The sequence below is a fragment of the Struthio camelus genome, chromosome 10 (assembly GCF_040807025.1).
Source record: "Struthio camelus isolate bStrCam1 chromosome 10, bStrCam1.hap1, whole genome shotgun sequence".
Classification (NCBI taxonomy): Eukaryota; Metazoa; Chordata; class Aves; order Struthioniformes; family Struthionidae; genus Struthio; species Struthio camelus.
In genome coordinates this window covers 59447-73893 of record NC_090951.1, presented here as the reverse complement: position 1 = coordinate 73893, position 14447 = coordinate 59447, and positions in this window count along the sequence as shown.

Sequence of the window (14447 nt, the reverse complement as noted above, 5' to 3'; positions counted from 1 at the left end):
GCCCAGAGCCCCTCCTCAGCTCCTCCTCCTTCCCCAGAGTGGTCTTTTGGCTAGGCACACGCCTTGAGGGCCCCCTCTGCTGCCCTCGGGACTACTCTGGCAGGTTTCCCTCTGCCCCAGAGCTGGATCTTGGCTCCCTAGGCCCCTTCGCAACTCTCTAGAGCACCCCACAACACTCTTTGGCTCCTCCTTGCTAGCCAGAGCTGTCTCTTGCTCGTGCTGAGCCCTCAGGAACGGTCTAGGTGGCCCAGACCCCCTCCTCAGCTCCTCCTCCTTCCCCAGAGTGGTCTTTTGGCTAGGCACACACCTTGAGGGCCCCCTCTGGTGCCCTCGGGACTACTCTGGCAGGTTTCCCTGTGCCCCAGACCTGTCTTCGGCCCCCCCACAGCTCTTAGCAGTGTTCTATCCATCTCAGAGCCCCTGCGGAGACCTTTGGCGTGCCCCAGAGCTGTCTTTTGGCTCTCCGGACCCCTTAGGCACTGTCTAGGTGGCCCAGACGCCGTCCTCAGCTCCTCCTCCTTCCCCAGAGTTGTCTTTTGGCTAGGCACACGCCTTGAGGGCCCCCTCTGGGGCCCTCGGCACTACTGTGGCAGGTGTCCCTGTGCCCCAGAGCTGGATCTTGGCTCCCTAGGCCCCTTCGCACTGCTCTAGAGCACTCTGCAGCACTCTCTGGCTCTTCCTTCCTAGCCAGAGATGTCTCTTGCTCGTGCTGAGCCCTTAGGAACGGTCTAGGTGGCCCAGACCCCCTCCTGAGCTCCTCCTCCTTCCCCAGAGTCTCTTTGTGGCCATGCAGAGCCCTTAGAAGCCCTCTCGTGACTTCTGAACTACAATTGCAGTACTCGTTGTGCCCCAGAGCTGTTTTTTGGCCCCCCAGATCCCTTAGGCACTGTCTAGGTGGCCCGGATCCCCTCCTAAGCTCCTCTTCCTTCCCCAGAGTTGTCTTTTGGCTAGGCACACGCCTGGAGGGCCCCCTCTGGTGCCCTCGGGACTACTCTGGCAGGTTTCCCTCTGCCCCAGAGCTGGATCTTGGCTCCCTAGGCCCCTTCGCACCGCTCTAGAGCGCTCCGCACCACTCTCTGGCTCCTCCTTGCTAGCCAGAGCTGTCCCTTGCTCGTGCTGAGCCCTCAGGAAAGGTCTAGGTGGCCCAGACCCCCTCCAGAGGTCTTCCTTCTCCCCCAGAGTTGCCTTTTGGCTAGGCACACGCCTTGAGGGCCCCCTCTGGTGCCCTCGGGACTACTCTGGCAGGTTTCCCTGTGCCCCAGAGCTGTCTTCGGCCCCCCCAGAGCTCTTAGCACTGCTCTCTCCACCTCAGAGCCCCTGGGGAGACCTTTGGGGTGCCCCAGAGCTGTCTTTTGGCTCTCCAGACCCCTTAGGCACTGTCTAGGTGGCCCAGATCCCCTCCTGAGCTCCTCCTCCTTCCCCAGAGTGGTCTTTTAGCTAGGCACACGCCTTGAGGGCCCCCTCTGCTGCCCTCGGGACTACTCTGGCAGGTTTCCCTGTGCCCCAGAGCTGTCTTCGGGCCCCCCAGAACTCTTAGCACTGCTGTCTCCACCTCAGAGCCCCTGGGCAGACTTTTGGGGTGCCCCACAGCACTCTTTTGGCCCTCCGGACCCCTAAGGCACTGTCTAGGTGGCCCAGACCCCCTCCTCAGCTCCTCCTCCTTCCCTAGAGTGGCGTTTTGGGTCATGTAAACCCTTGAGGGCCCCCTCTGGTGCCCTTGGGACTACTCTGGCAGGTTTCCATGTGCCCCAGAGCTGTCTTCGGGGCCCACAGAGCTCTTAGCACTGCTCTATCCAGCTCAGAGCCCCTGGGGAGACCACAGCACTGTTTTGGCCCTCCGGACCCTGTAGGCACTGTCTAGGTGGCCCAGACGCCGTCCTCAGCTCCTCCTCCTTCCCCAGAGTTGTCTTTTGGCTAGGCACACGCCTGGAGGGCCCCCTCTGGGGCCCTCGGGACTACTGTGGCAGGTGTCCCTGTGCCCCAGAGCTGGATCTTGGCTCCCTAGGCCCCTTCGCACTGCTCTAGAGGGCTCCGCACCACTCTTTGGCTCTTCCTTGCTGCCCAGAGCTGTCCCTTGCTTGTGCCGAGCCCTCAGGAAAGGTCTAGGTGGCCCAGACCCCCTCCAGAGGTCTTCCTTCTCCCCCAGAGTCTCCTTTTGTCCTGGCACACGCCTTGAGGGTCCCCTCTGGTGCCCTCGGGACTACTCTGGCAGGTTTCCCTGTGCCCCAGAGCTGTCTTCGGCCCCCCCACAGCTCTTAGCACTGCTGTCTCCACCTCAGAGCCCCTGGGGAGACCTTTGGCGTGCCCCAGAGCTGTCTTTTGGCTCTCCGGACCCCTTAGGCACTGTCTAGGTGGCCCAGACCCCTTCCTCAGCTCCTCCTCCTTCCCTAGAGTGGGGTTTTGGGTCATGTAAACCCTTGAGGGCCCCCTCTGTTGCCCTCGGGACTACTCTGGCAGGTTTCCCTCTGCCCCAGAGCTGGATCTTGGCTCCCTAGGCCCCTTCGCACCGCTCTAGAGCGCTCCGCACCACTCTCTGGCTCCTCCTTGCTAGCCAGAGCTGTCCCTTGCTCGTGCTGAGCCCTCAGGAAAGGTCTAGGTGGCCCAGACCCCCTCCAGAGGTCTTCCTTCTCCCCCAGAGTTGCCTTTTGGCTAGGCACACGCCTTGAGGGCCCCCTCTGGTGCCCTCGGGACTACTCTGGCAGGTTTCCCTGTGCCCCAGAGCTGTCTTCGGCCCCCCCACAGCTCTTAGCACTGCTGTCTCCACCTCAGAGCCCCTGGGGAGACCTTTGGGGTGCCCCAGAGCTGTCTTTTGGCTCTCCAGACCCCTTAGGCACTGTCTAGGTGGCCCAGAGCCCCTCCTCAGCTCCTCCTCCTTCCCCAGAGTGGTCTTTTAGCTAGGCACACGCCTTGAGGGCCCCCTCTGCTGCCCTCGGGACTACTCTGGCAGGTTTCCCTGTGCCCCAGAGCTGTCTTCGGGCCCCCCAGAACTCTTAGCACTGCTGTCTCCACCTCAGAGCCCCTGGGCAGACTTTTGGGGTGCCCCACAGCACTCTTTTGGCCCTCCGGACCCCTTAGGCACTGTCTAGGTGGCCCAGACCCCCTCCTCAGCTCCTCCTCCTTCCCTAGAGTGGGGTTTTGGGTCATGTAAACCCTTGAGGGCCCCCTCTGGTGCCCTTGGGACTACTCTGGCAGGTTTCCATGTGCCCCAGAGCTGTCTTCGGGGCCCACAGAGCTCTTAGCACTGCTCTATCCAGCTCAGAGCCCCTGGGGAGACCACAGCACTGTTTTGGCCCTCCGGACCCTGTAGGCACTGTCTAGGTGGCCCAGACGCCGTCCTCAGCTCCTCCTCCTTCCCCAGAGTTGTCTTTTGGCTAGGCACACGCCTTGAGGGCCCCCTCTGGGGCCCTCGGGACTACTCTGGCAGGTGTCCCTGTGCCCCAGAGCTGGATCTTGGCTCCCTAGGCCCCTTCGCACTGCTCTAGAGGGCTCCGCACCACTCTTTGGCTCTTCCTTGCTGCCCAGAGCTGTCCCTTGCTCGTGCCGAGCCCTCAGGAAAGGTCTAGGTGGCCCAGACCCCCTCCAGAGGTCTTCCTTTTCCCCCAGAGTCTCCTTTTGTCCTGGCACACGCCTTGAGGGTCCCCTCTGGTGCCCTCGGGACTACTCTGGCAGGTTTCCCTGTGCCCCAGAGCTGTCTTCGGCCCCCCCACAGCTCTTAGCACTGCTGTCTCCACCTCAGAGCCCCTGGGGAGACCTTTGGCGTGCCCCAGAGCTGTCTTTTGGCTCTCCGGACCCCTTAGGCACTGTCTAGGTGGCCCAGACCCCTTCCTCAGCTCCTCCTCCTTCCCTAGAGTGGGGTTTTGGGTCATGTAAACCCTTGAGGGCCCCCTCTGGTGCCCTCGGGACTACTCTGGCAGGTTTCCCTCTGCCCCAGAGCTGGATCTTGGCTCCCTAGGCCCCTTCGCACCGCTCTAGAGCGCTCCGCACCACTCTCTGGCTCCTCCTTGCTAGCCAGAGCTGTCCCTTGCTCGTGCTGAGCCCTCAGGAAAGGTCTAGGTGGCCCAGACCCCCTCCAGAGGTCTTCCTTCTCCCCCAGAGTCTCCTTTTGGCTAGGCACACGCCTTGAGGGCCCCCTCTGGTGCCCTCGGGACTACTCTGGCAGGTTTCCCTGTGCCCCAGAGCTGTCTTCGGCCCCCCCACAGCTCTTAGCACTGCTCTCTCCACCTCAGAGCCCCTGCGGAGACCTTTGGGGTGCCCCAGAGCTGTCTTTTGGCCCCCCAGACCCCTTAGGCACTGTCTAGGTGGCCCAGATCCCCTCCTGAGCTCCTCCTCCTTCCCCAGAGTGGTCTTTTGGCTAGGCACACGCCTTGAGGGCCCCCTCTGGGGCCCTCGGGACTACTCTGGCAGGTTTCCCTGTGCCCCAGAGCTGTCTTCGGCCCCCCCACAGCTCTTAGCACTGCTCTCTTCACCTCAGAGCCCCTGGGGAGACCTTTGGGGTGCCCCAGAGCTGTCTTTTGGCTCTCCAGACCCCTTAGACACTGTCTAGGTGGCCCAGACCCCTTCCTCAGCTCCTCCTCCTTCCCTAGAGTGGGGTTTTGGGTCATGTAAACCCTTGAGGGCCCCCTCTGGTGCCCTCGGGACTACTCTGGCAGGTTTCCCTCTGCCCAAGAGCTGTCTTCGGGGCCCACAGAGCTCTTAGCACTGCTGTCTCCACCTCAGAGCCCCTGGGGAGACCTTTGGGGTGCCCCACAGCACTCTTTTGGCCCCCCAGACCCCTTAGGCACTGTCTAGGTGGCCCAGACCCCTCCTCAGCTCCTCCTCCTTCCCCAGAATGGGGTTTTGGGTCATGTAAACCCTTGAGGGCCCCCTCTGGTGCCCTCAGGACTACTCTGGCAGGTTTCCCTCTGCCCCAGAGCTCTGTAGGTGCCCCCCAGAACTCTTAGCACTGCTGTCTCCACCTCAGAGCCCCTGGGGAGACCTTTGGGGTGCCCCAGAGCTGTGTTGGGGCCCCCCATAGCTCTTAGCACTGCTGTCTCCACCTCAGAGCCCCTGGGGAGACCTTTGGCGTGCCCCAGAGCTGTCTTTTGGCTCTCCGGACCCCTTAGGCACTGTCTAGGTGGCCCAGAGCCCCTCCTCAGCTCCTCCTCCTTCCCTAGAGTGGGGTTTTGGGTCATGTAAACCCTTGAGGGCCCCCTCTGGTGCCCTCGGGACTACTCTGGCAGGTTTCCCTCTGCCCCAGAGCTGGATCTTGGCTCCCTAGGCCCCTTCGCAACTCTCTAGAGCACCCCACAACACTCTTTGGCTCCTCCTTGCTAGCCAGAGCTGTCTCTTGCTCGTGCTGAGCCCTCAGGAACGGTCTAGGTGGCCCAGACCCCCTCCTCAGCTCCTCCTCCTTCCCCAGAGTGGTCTTTTGGCTAGGCACACACCTTGAGGGCCCCCTCTGGTGCCCTCGGGACTACTCTGGCAGGTTTCCCTGTGCCCCAGACCTGTCTTCGGCCCCCCCACAGCTCTTAGCAGTGTTCTATCCATCTCAGAGCCCCTGCGGAGACCTTTGGCGTGCCCCAGAGCTGTCTTTTGGCTCTCCGGACCCCTTAGGCACTGTCTAGGTGGCCCAGACGCCGTCCTCAGCTCCTCCTCCTTCCCCAGAGTTGTCTTTTGGCTAGGCACACGCCTTGAGGGCCCCCTCTGGGGCCCTTGGGTCTACTCTGGCAGGTGTCCCTGTGCCCCAGAGCTGGATCTTGGCTCCCTAGGCCCCTTCGCACTGCTCTAGAGCACTCTGCAGCACTCTCTGGCTCTTCCTTCCTAGCCAGAGATGTCTCTTGCTCGTGCTGAGCCCTTAGGAACGGTCTAGGTGGCCCAGACCCCCTCCTGAGCTCCTCCTCCTTCCCCAGAGTCTCTTTGTGGCCATGCAGAGCCCTTAAAAGCCCTCTCGTGACTTCTGAACTACAATTGCAGTACTCGTTGTGCCCCAGAGCTGTTTTTTGGCCCCCCAGATCCCTTAGGCACTGTCTAGGTGGCCCGGATCCCCTCCTAAGCTCCTCTTCCTTCCCCAGAGTTGTCTTTTGGCTAGGCACACGCCTGGAGGGCCCCCTCTGGTGCCCTCGGGACTACTCTGGCAGGTTTCCCTCTGCCCCAGAGCTGGATCTTGGCTCCCTAGGCCCCTTCGCACCGCTCTAGAGCGCTCCGCACCACTCTCTGGCTCCTCCTTGCTAGCCAGAGCTGTCCCTTGCTCGTGCTGAGCCCTCAGGAAAGGTCTAGGTGGCCCAGACCCCCTCCAGAGGTCTTCCTTCTCCCCCAGAGTCTCCTTTTGGCTAGGCACACGCCTTGAGGGCCCCCTCTGGTGCCCTCGGGACTACTCTGGCAGGTTTCCCTGTGCCCCAGAGCTGTCTTCGGCCCCCCCACAGCTCTTAGCACTGCTGTCTCCACCTCAGAGCCCCTGGGGAGACCTTTGGCGTGCCCCAGAGCTGTCTTTTGGCTCTCCAGACCCCTTAGGCACTGTCTAGGTGGCCCAGATCCCCTCCTGAGCTCCTCCTCCTTCCCCAGAGTGGTCTTTTAGCTAGGCACACGCCTTGAGGGCCCCCTCTGCTGCCCTCGGGACTACTCTGGCAGGTTTCCCTGTGCCCCAGAGCTGTCTTCGGGCCCCCCCACAGCTCTTAGCACTGCTGTCTCCACCTCAGAGCCCCTGGGCAGACTTTTGGGGTGCCCCACAGCACTCTTTTGGCCCTCCGGACCCCTTAGGCACTGTCTAGGTGGCCCAGACCCCCTCCTCAGCTCCTCCTCCTTCCCTAGAGTGGGGTTTTGGGTCATGTAAACCCTTGAGGGCCCCCTCTGGTGCCCTTGGGACTACTCTGGCAGGTTTCCCTGTGCCCCAGAGCTGTCTTCGGGGCCCACAGAGCTCTTAGCACTGCTCTCTCCACCTCAGAGCCCCTGGGGAGACCTTTGGGGTGCCCCAGAGGTGTCTTTTTGCCCTCCAGACCCCTTAGGCACTGTCTAGGTGGCCCAGAGCCCCTCCTCAGCTCCTCCTCCTTCCCCAGAGTGGTCTTTTGGCTAGGCACACGCCTTGAGGGCCCCCTCTGGTGCCCTCGGGACTACTCTGGCAGGTTTCCCTGTGCCCCAGAGCTGTGTAGGTGCCCCCCACAGCTCTTAGCACTGCTCTATCCAGCTCAGAGCCCCTGGGGAGACCACAGCACTGTTTTGGCCCTCCGGACCCTGTAGGCACTGTCTAGGTGGCCCAGACGCCGTCCTCAGCTCCTCCTCCTTCCCCAGAATTGTATTTTGGCTAGGCACACGCCTTGAGGGCCCCCTCTGGTGCCCTTGGGACTACTGTGGCAGGTGTCCCTGTGCCCCAGAGCTGGATCTTGGCTCCCTAGGCCCCTTCGCACTGCTCTAGAGGGCTCCGCACCACTCTTTGGCTCTTCCTTGCTGCCCAGAGCTGTCCCTTGCTCGTGCCGAGCCCTCAGGAAAGGTCTAGGTGGCCCAGACCCCCTCCAGAGGTCTTCCTTTTCCCCCAGAGTCTCCTTTTGTCCTGGCACACGCCTTGAGGGTCCCCTCTGGTGCCCTCGGGACTACTCTGGCAGGTTTCCCTGTGCCCCAGAGCTGTCTTCGGCCCCCCCACAGCTCTTAGCACTGCTCTCTTCACCTCAGAGCCCCTGGGGAGACCTTTGGGGTGCCCCAGAGCTGTCTTTTGGCTCTCCAGACCCCTTAGACACTGTCTAGGTGGCCCAGACCCCTTCCTCAGCTCCTCCTCCTTCCCTAGAGTGGGGTTTTGGGTCATGTAAACCCTTGAGGGCCCCCTCTGGTGCCCTCGGGACTACTCTGGCAGGTTTCCCTGTGCCCCAGAGCTGTGTAGGTGCCCCCCACAGCTCTTAGCACTGCTGTCTCCACCTCAGAGCCCCTGGGGAGACCTTTGGGGTGCCCCAGAGCTGTCTTTTGGCCCCCCAGACCCCTTAGGCACTGTCTAGGTGGCCCAGACCCCTTCCTCAGCTCCTCCTCCTTCCCTAGAGTGGGGTTTTGGGCCATGTAAACCCTTAAGGGCCCCCTCTGGGGCCCTCGGCACTACTCTGGCAGGTTTCCCTGTGCCCAGAGCTGGATCTTGGCTCCCTAGGCCCCTTCGCACTGCTCTAGAGTACTCCACACCACTCTCTGGCTCTTCCTTGCTAGCCAGAGCTGGCTCTTGCTCGTGCTGAGCCCTCAGGAACGGTCTAGGTGGCCCAGACCCCCTCCTGAGCTCCTCCTCCTTCCCCAGAGTCTCTTTGTGGCCATGCAGAGCCCTTAGAAGCCCTCTCGTGACTTCTGAACTACAATTGCAGTACTCGTTGTGCCCCAGAGCTGTTTTTTGGCCCCCCAGATCCCTTAGGCACTGTCTAGGTGGCCCAGAGCCCCTCCTGAGCTCCTCCTCCTTCCCCAGAGTGGTCTTTTAGCTAGGCACACGCCTTGAGGGTCCCCTCTGGTGCCCTCGGGACTACTCTGGCAGGTTTCCCTGTGCCCCAGAGCTGTCTTCGGCCCCCCCAGAACTCTTAGCACTGCTCTCTCCACCTCAGAGCCCCTGGGGAGACCTTTGGCGTGCCCCAGAGCTGTCTTCGGGGCCCACAGACCCCTTAGGCACTGTCTAGGTGGCCCAGACCCCTCCTCAGCTCCTCCTCCTTCCCCAGAATGGGGTTTTGGGTCATGTAAACCCTTGAGGGCCCCCTCTGGTGCCCTCGGGACTACTCTGGCAGGTTTCCCTCTGTCCCAGAGCTGTGTAGGTGCCCCCCACAGCTCTTAGCACTGCTGTCTCCACCTCAGAGCCCCTGGGGAGACCTTTGGGGTGCCCCAGAGCTGTGTTGGGGCCCCCCATAGCTCTTAGCACTGCTCTATCCACCTCAGAGCCCCTGCGGAGACCTTTGGCGTGCCCCAGAGCTGTCTTTTGGCTCTCCGGACCCCTTAGGCACTGTCTAGGTGGCCCAGAGCCCCTCCTGTGCTCCTCCTCCTTCCCCAGAGTGGTCTTTTGGCTAGGCACACGCCTGGAGGGCCCCCTCTGCTGCCCTCGGGACTACTCTGGCAGGTTTCCCTCTGCCCCAGAGCTGGATCTTGGCTCCCTAGGCCCCTTCGCACTGCTCTAGAGCACCCCGCAACACTCTTTGGCTCCTCCTTGCTAGCCAGAGCTGTCCCTTGCTCGTGCTGAGCCCTCAGGAAAGGTCTAGGTGGCCCAGACCCCCTCCAGAGGTCTTCCTTCTCCCCCAGAGTCTCCTTTTGGCTAGGCACACGCCTTGAGGGCCCCCTCTGGTGCCCTCGGGACTACTCTGGCAGGTTTCCCTGTGCCCCAGAGCTGTCTTCGGCCCCCCCACAGCTCTTAGCACTGCTCTCTCCACCTCAGAGCCCCTGCGGAGACCTTTGGCGTGCCCCAGAGCTGTCTTTTGGCCCCCCAGACCCCTTAGGCACTGTCTAGGTGGCCCAGATCCCCTCCTGAGCTCCTCCTCCTTCCCCAGAGTGGTCTTTTGGCTAGGCACACGCCTTGAGGGCCCCCTCTGGGGCCCTCGGGACTACTCTGGCAGGTTTCCCTGTGCCCCAGAGCTGTCTTCGGGCCCCCCAGAACTCTTAGCACTGCTGTCTCCACCTCAGAGCCCCTGGGCAGACTTTTGGGGTGCCCCACAGCACTCTTTTGGCCCTCCGGACCCCTTAGGCACTGTCTAGGTGGCCCAGACCCCCTCCTCAGCTCCTCCTCCTTCCCTAGAGTGGCGTTTTGGGTCATGTAAACCCTTGAGGGCCCCCTCTGGTGCCCTCGGGACTACTCTGGCAGGTTTCCCTGTGCCCCAGAGCTGTCTTCGGGGCCCACAGAGCTCTTAGCACTGCTGTCTCCACCTCAGAGCCCCTGGGGAGACCTTTGGGGTGCCCCAGAGCTGTCTTTTGGCTCTCCGGACCCCTTAGGCACTGTCTAGGTGGCCCAGAGCCCCTCCTCAGCTCCTCCTCCTTCCCCAGAGTGGTCTTTTGGCTAGGCACATGCCTTGAGGGCCCCCTCTGGTGCCCTCGGGACTACTCTGGCAGGTTTCCCTCTGCCCCAGAGCTGGATCTTGGCTCCCTAGGCCCCTTCGCAACTCTCTAGAGCACCCCGCAACACTCTTTGGCTCCTCCTTGCTAGCCAGAGCTGTCTCTTGCTCGTGCTGAGCCCTCAGGAACGGTCTAGGTGGCCCAGACCCCCTCCTCAGCTCCTCCTCCTTCCCCAGAGTTGCCTTTTGACTAGGCACACGCCTTGAGGGCCCCCTCTGGTGCCCTCGGGACTACTCTGGCAGGTTTCCCTGTGCCCCAGACCTGTCTTCGGCCCCCCCACAGCTCTTAGCAGTGTTCTATCCATCTCAGAGCCCCTGCGGAGACCTTTGGCGTGCCCCAGAGCTGTCTTTTGGCTCTCCAGACCCCTTAGGCACTGTCTAGGTGGCCCAGACGCCGTCCTCAGCTCCTCCTCCTTCCCCAGAGTTGTCTTTTGGCTAGGCACACGCCTTGAGGGTCCCCTCTGGTGCCCTCGGCACTACTGTGGCAGGTGTCCCTGTGCCCCAGAGCTGGATCTTGGCTCCCTAGGCCCCTTCGCATTGCTCTAGAGCACTCCGCAGCACTCTTTGGCTCTTTCTTGCTAGCCAGAGATGTCTCTTGCTCGTGCTGAGCCCTTAGGAACGGTCTAGGTGGCCCAGACCCCCTCCTGTGCTCCTCCTCCTTCCCCAGAGTCTCTTTGTGGCCATGCAGAGCCCTTAGAAGCCCTCTCGTGACTTCTGAACTACAATTGCAGTACTCGTTGTGCCCCAGAGCTGTTTTCTGGCCCCCCAGATCCCTTAGGCACTGTCTAGGTGGCCCGGATCCCCTCCTAAGCTCCTCTTCCTTCCCCAGAGTTGTCTTTTGGCTAGGCACACGCCTGGAGGGCCCCCTCTGTTGCCCTCGGGACTACTCTGGCAGGTTTCCCTCTGCCCCAGAGCTGGATCTTGGCTCCCTAGGCCCCTTCGCACCGCTCTAGAGCGCTCCGCACCACTCTCTGGCTCCTCCTTGCTAGCCAGAGCTGTCCCTTGCTCGTGCTGAGCCCTCAGGAAAGGTCTAGGTGGCCCAGACCCCCTCCAGAGGTCTTCCTTCTCCCCCAGAGTCTCCTTTTGGCTAGGCACACGCCTTGAGGGCCCCCTCTGGTGCCCTCGGGACTACTCTGGCAGGTTTCCCTGTGCCCCAGAGCTGTCTTCGGCCCCCCCACAGCTCTTAGCACTGCTGTCTCCACCTCAGAGCCCCTGGGGAGACCTTTGGGGTGCCCCAGAGCTGTCTTTTGGCCCCCCAGACCCCTTAGGCACTGTCTAGGTGGCCCAGACCCCTTCCTCAGCTCCTCCTCCTTCCCCAGAGTGGTCTTTTAGCTAGGCACACGCCTTGAGGGCCCCCTCTGCTGCCCTCGGGACTACTCTGGCAGGTTTCCCTGTGCCCCAGAGCTGTCTTCGGGCCCCCCAGAACTCTTAGCACTGCTGTCTCCACCTCAGAGCCCCTGGGGAGACCTTTGGCGTGCCCCAGAGCTGTCTTTTGGCTCTCCGGACCCCTTAGGCACTGTCTAGGTGGCCCAGACCCCTTCCTCAGCTCCTCCTCCTTCCCTAGAGTGGGGTTTTGGGTCATGTAAACCCTTGAGGGCCCCCTCTGGTGCCCTCGGGACTACTCTGGCAGGTTTCCCTCTGCCCCAGAGCTGGATCTTGGCTCCCTAGGCCCCTTCGCACCGCTCTAGAGCGCTCCGCACCACTCTCTGGCTCCTCCTTGCTAGCCAGAGCTGTCCCTTGCTCGTGCTGAGCCCTCAGGAAAGGTCTAGGTGGCCCAGACCCCCTCCAGAGGTCTTCCTTCTCCCCCAGAGTCTCCTTTTGGCTAGGCACACGCCTTGAGGGCCCCCTCTGGTGCCCTCGGGACTACTCTGGCAGGTTTCCCTGTGCCCCAGAGCTGTCTTCGGCCCCCCCACAGCTCTTAGCACTGCTGTCTCCACCTCAGAGCCCCTGCGGAGACCTTTGGCGTGCCCCAGAGCTGTCTTTTGGCCCCCCAGACCCCTTAGGCACTGTCTAGGTGGCCCAGAGCCCCTCCTCAGCTCCTCCTCCTTCCCCAGAGTGGTCTTTTGGCTAGGCACACGCCTTGAGGGCCCCCTCTGGGGCCCTCGGGACTACTCTGGCAGGTTTCCCTGTGCCCCAGAGCTGTCTTCGGGCCCCCCACAGCTCTTAGCACTGCTGTCTCCACCTCAGAGCCCCTGGGCAGACTTTTGGGGTGCCCCACAGCACTCTTTTGGCCCTCCGGACCCCTTAGGCACTGTCTAGGTGGCCCAGACCCCCTCCTCAGCTCCTCCTCCTTCCCTAGAGTGGGGTTTTGGGTCATGTAAACCCTTGAGGGCCCCCTCTGGTGCCCTCGGGACTACTCTGGCAGGTTTCCCTCTGCCCCAGAGCTGTCTTCGGGGCCCACAGAGCTCTTAGCACTGCTCTCTCCACCTCAGAGCCCCTGGGGAGACCTTTGGGGTGCCCCAGAGGTGTCTTTTTGCCCTCCAGACCCCTTAGGCACTGTCTAGGTGGCCCAGAGCCCCTCCTCAGCTCCTCCTCCTTCCCTAGAGTGGTCTTTTAGCTAGGCACACGCCTGGAGGGCCCCCTCTGGTGCCCTCGGGACTACTCTGGCAGGTTTCTTGTGCCCCAGAGCTGTCTTCGGCCCCCCCACAGCTCTTAGCACTGCTCTCTCCACCTCAGAGCCCCTGGGGAGACCTTTGGCGTGCCCCAGAGCTGTCTTCGGGGCCCACAGAGCTCTTAGCACTGCTCTCTCCACCTCAGAGCCCCTGGGGAGACCTTTGGGGTGCCCCAGAGCTGTCTTTTGGCTCTCCGGACCCCTTAGGCACTGTCTAGGTGGCCCAGACCCCTTCCTCAGCTCCTCCTCCTTCCCTAGAGTGGGGTTTTGGGCCATGTAAACCCTTAAGGGCCCCCTCTGGGGCCCTCGGCACTACTCTGGCAGGTTTCCCTGTGCCCAGAGCTGGATCTTGGCTCCCTAGGCCCCTTCGCACTGCTCTAGAGTACTCCACACCACTCTCTGGCTCTTCCTTGCTAGCCAGAGCTCGTGCTGAGCCCTCAGGAACGGTCTAGGTGGCCCAGACCCCCTCCTGAGCTCCTCCTCCTTCCCCAGAGTCTCTTTGTGGCCATGCAGAGCCCTTAGAAGCCCTCTCGTGACTTCTGAACTACAATTGCAGTACTCGTTGTGCCCCAGAGCTGTTTCCTGGCCCCCCAGATCCCTTAGGCACTGTCTAGGTGGCCCGGATCCCCTCCTAAGCTCCTCTTCCTTCCCCAGAGTTGTCTTTTGGCTAGGCACACGCCTGGAGGGCCCCCTCTGGTGCCCTCGGGACTACTCTGGCAGGTTTCCCTCTGCCCCAGAGCTGGATCTTGGCTCCCTAGGCCCCTTCGCACCGCTCTAGAGCGCTCCGCACCACTCTCTGGCTCCTCCTTGCTAGCCAGAGCTGTCCCTTGCTCGTGCTGAGCCCTCAGGAAAGGTCTAGGTGGCCCAGACCCCCTCCAGAGGTCTTCCTTCTCCCCCAGAGTTGCCTTTTGGCTAGGCACACGCCTTGAGGGCCCCCTCTGGTGCCCTCGGGACTACTCTGGCAGGTTTCCCTGTGCCCCAGAGCTGTCTTCGGCCCCCCCACAGCTCTTAGCACTGCTGTCTCCACCTCAGAGCCCCTGGGGAGACCTTTGGGGTGCCCCAGAGCTGTCTTTTGGCCCCCCAGACCCCTTAGGCACTGTCTAGGTGGCCCAGATCCCCTCCTGAGCTCCTCCTCCTTCCCCAGAGTGGTCTTTTGGCTAGGCACACGCCTTGAGGGCCCCCTCTGGGGCCCTCGGGACTACTCTGGCAGGTTTCCCTGTGCCCCAGAGCTGTCTTCGGGCCCCCCAGAACTCTTAGCACTGCTGTCTCCACCTCAGAGCCCCTGGGGAGACCTTTGGCGTGCCCCAGAGCTGTCTTTTGGCTCTCCGGACCCCTTAGGCACTGTCTAGGTGGCCCAGACCCCCTCCTCAGCTCCTCCTCCTTCCCTAGAGTGGCGTTTTGGGTCATGTAAACCCTTGAGGGCCCCCTCTGGTGCCCTCGGGACTACTCTGGCAGGTTTCCCTCTGCCCCAGAGCTGTCTTCGGGGCCCACAGAGCTCTTAGCACTGCTCTCTCCACCTCAGAGCCCCTGGGGAGACCTTTGGGGTGCCCCAGAGCTGTCTTTTGGCTCTCCGGACCCCTTAGGCACTGTCTAGGTGGCCCAGAGCCCCTCCTCAGCTCCTCCTCCTTCCCCAGAGTGGTCTTTTGGCTAGGCACACGCCTTGAGGGCCCCCTCTGGTGCCCTCGGGACTACTCTGGCAGGTTTCCCTGTGCCCCAGAGCTGTCTTCGGGCCCCCCCACAGCTCTTAGCACTGCTGTCTCCACCTCAGAGCCCCTGGGCAGACTTTTGGGGTGCCCCACAGCACTCTTTTGGCC